The sequence below is a fragment of the Saccopteryx leptura genome, chromosome 9, assembly GCF_036850995.1.
Source record: "Saccopteryx leptura isolate mSacLep1 chromosome 9, mSacLep1_pri_phased_curated, whole genome shotgun sequence".
Classification (NCBI taxonomy): Eukaryota; Metazoa; Chordata; class Mammalia; order Chiroptera; family Emballonuridae; genus Saccopteryx; species Saccopteryx leptura.
In genome coordinates, this window is record NC_089511.1 from 56,540,213 (window position 1) to 56,543,584 (window position 3,372).

Genomic DNA, 3,372 nt, shown 5'->3' on the forward strand with positions numbered 1-3,372 from the left:
AAACAGGGAACAAGAAGCAGTTGCTTCACTCTAGATGTTCATTGGTTGCTTGTTGTATGTGCCTTGACCAGCAAACCAGGGCTTCAAATGGGTAACTTCAGTATTCCAGATCAGAGCTCTATCCACTGCACTAACACAGGCCAGATAATTTGCAAATATTTTTTACTCAATTTTCAACTTGTCTTTTCAGTTCTTTTTTTTTTTTTTTTTGAGGTTTCAATATTTTATTCAAGTTTTATTTTACGTGATGTTAATTACAGCATTTTTTTTTAATCTTTTTTTTTTTCTTTTTTTAACTTTACTTTATTTATTCATTTTTAGAGAGGAGAGAGAGGGAGAGAGAGAGACAGAGAGAAAGGAGGGGGGAGGAGCAGGAAGCATCAACTCCCATATGTGCCTTGACCAGGCAAGCCCAGGGTTTTGAACCGGCAACCTCAGTGTTCCCAGGTCGACACTTTACCCACTGCGCCACCACAGGTCAGGCCAAATTACAGCATTTGAAAGGGATGATCTAATTCCACACAATGAAAGACTAAAATGTACCCATTAAACTGCTAAAAAATAATCTGAGTGGCAAGAAGACAACAGAAATCTAATTTAGGTTCTGAGTGATGCCACCATGTGATTATAGTCACACAGACTCTCCCCAGCTTGCAGCTGTAGCTCTTAGAAGCTATTTCATACTCTGGTGCAAGGGCAAAAAAAAAACCAAACCACACCATGAAAGGGAATTAAGTCCTGAATTATTGGCTTCATCACATCTACCTTTTCCACCCCAAAATGGCACAAAAGAATCAACTACCACACCCTGCAGACTACTTTTGGTGTAAAAGAGGTGATGAACCAGGGTGGAAATAGGTCATGAAGATCTGTCTAAAAAAGTCCCTTCAGATGAGTCTGTACACATCTCTCTCAGTTAGGGCAGAGGATCAAGGTTCAATTCTCAGGAAGTCACAATTTCATACATTTAAGCAATATAAATTTACAAAGTGCTTATAAATCATCAGCTTCCACTTGCAGCCTAGGTTAAAAAAGAAACCTGACATCTCTAGAGGGGCTGCCAAGTGCCCCCAAGTCTACAGCTGAAAGACCTTTTTTGGAATTGGGTTGCTTCTGTACCTCTGGAAGGGTAACACCTTAAAGCTGAATCATCTGTAACCTGGCGGTCTAACATGGTATTTAGCAATACTTGCATCCCAGACATACAACATTTAAAAGGTACACTAAATTCTGAAGGTAGCTATGCTGCAAAATAGTTGAAAATTAAACGATTATACAGTCTTCGTTTATGCTTGAAATTCCAATCCTAGACCAAGCTTGTGGCCACCAGCATTGACATTCTTGCCATCTAGCAGAGCTGACAGTGTCAGTCTGATGCCTGGCTTTAGTGTCTGAGTGTATCCTAACCCTATTAGGCTAGAGTTGTTCACTTTAGCCGAGAAGCAGGCATCAGGGTCGATCTGGTACTTGGCTGCTATACCGAAGCGAGTGTTACTGTTTCCTGCTGTCCAAGCGAGGTTAACAGCAGTCTCCAACTTCTTGTTCACCTTCTGATAAATGGAGCCACCAAACTCTGTCCCGTCATTTACATTAGTGTGAAGCTGGAATTCATCCGTCTTGTAGCCCACAGCAAAATTGCTCTGGGTCACGCGAGACTTTGCGGTCTCAAAATTCATCTGGTAGCCAGCCAGCCAGCCCTCATAGCCCAGCACCAGGGTGCCCCGGATCGAAGGCCCGGCGATGTCGAAATCCACGTCGCAGCCCAGGTTAATGTGCTCCCGCTTATACCCTGTCTTGATTTTAGCATTTTTTTTCCCAGTGTTTGGTGAGAAGGATGAATCAAAGGTCAGCTTCAATCCACGTGCAAGCTGGTCTTCCACTGTGATCTCTGTGCCCAGTGTGTTGTCAGTGTTCCACTTCTCCGTAAACGTCAGCCCGTACTCTGTCCACCGGTACTTGGTTTCCAGGCTGCCCGTCACTTTGGTGGTCTCAGTGTTGGCTGAACCTGAGCTTGTAAATTCCAGTCCATTCTCAGACTTCGTTTTCAATTCAAGTTTTATTAAGCCAAATCCATAGCCCTTGGTGAAGACATCCCTGGCAGGTTTGCCAAGATCAGTATACGTGGGAGGCACAGCCATCTTCTGCTCAGCGGCGGTGGCGGCGGCTGCAGCGCAGGAAACCTAGCGAACGGCCTCAGTTCTTCATAGTCTTGCTCAGAACAAAAGTTTTTACTTTAAGTCCAATTGATAAATATTTCTTTTTTTTTATTCATTTTAGAGAGGAGAGAGGGAGAGAGAGGAGAGAGACAGAGAGAGAAGGGGGGAGGAGCTGGAAGCATCAACTCCCATATGTGCCTTGACCAGGCAAGCCCAGGGTTTTGAACCGGCAACCTCAGTGTTCCCAGGTCGATGCTTTATCCACTGTGCCACCACAGGTCAGGCGATAAATATTTCTTTTAAGTTTGAGACTATTGCCTAAAAAGTCTTTATTTTACCTAGTCCTAGAAACTGAATGTTTTCTCCAATATTTTGTTTCATAATTTTTTATTTTACCTTTAAGTAAATGATTCATTTTGAATCAATTTTTATATAAAATTTAAAACTTAAATTGAAGTTTAATTTCCTTTCTCTGGATGTCAAATTGCTCCAGCAACTTTTATTGAAATGGAATATAGTTCCTCTCTTGAACTGCTTATTTCTTTTGGGGGATTAATTCCTGGGATTATTCTGTTACATTGATTGATGTTTTTTTCCTCTGCCAACATCATATAATCTTGTTCACTGAGCTATGAAATATATCTTGAAATCAATTAGAGTGATTTTTCTACTTTATCTTTCTTTTTAATAATTGTTTAGCTATCCTATCTTACTCATTTTTCCATATTAACCTCAGAATAATCTAGTCTATATCTATAAAATGTCTTGCTGGGATTTTTATAGAAATAGCATTAAACCTACATCCAACATTATTTTGAATCATTTTTTTAATTAATTAATTTATTTTTATTTATTTATTTTTGTATTTTTCCAAAGCTGGAAACAGGGAGGCAGTCAGACAGACTCCTGCGTGCGCCCAACCGGGATCCACACGGCATGCCCACCAGGGGGCGATGATCTGCCTATATTGGGGAGTCGCTCTGCCGCAATCAGAGCCATTCTAGCACCTGAGGCAGAAGCCACAGAGCCATCCTCAGCGCCTGGGCAAACTTTGCTCCAATGGAGCCTGGGCTGCAGGAGGGGAAGAGAGAGACAGAGAGGAAGGAGAGGGGGAGGGGTGGAGAAGCAGATGGGCACTTCTCCTGTGTGCCCTGGCCGGGAATCAAACCCGGGACTCCCGCACGCCAGGCCGATGCTCTACCACTGAGCCAACCGG

At 42.6% G+C, this 3,372-nt stretch overlaps 1 pseudogene; it reads right to left on the reverse strand.

The window, feature by feature from the left end:
- Positions 1 to 780: 780 nt before the first annotated feature.
- Positions 781 to 2,174, reverse strand: LOC136380933 (voltage-dependent anion-selective channel protein 1 pseudogene; annotated as a pseudogene).
- Positions 2,175 to 3,372: the final 1,198 nt, after the last annotated feature.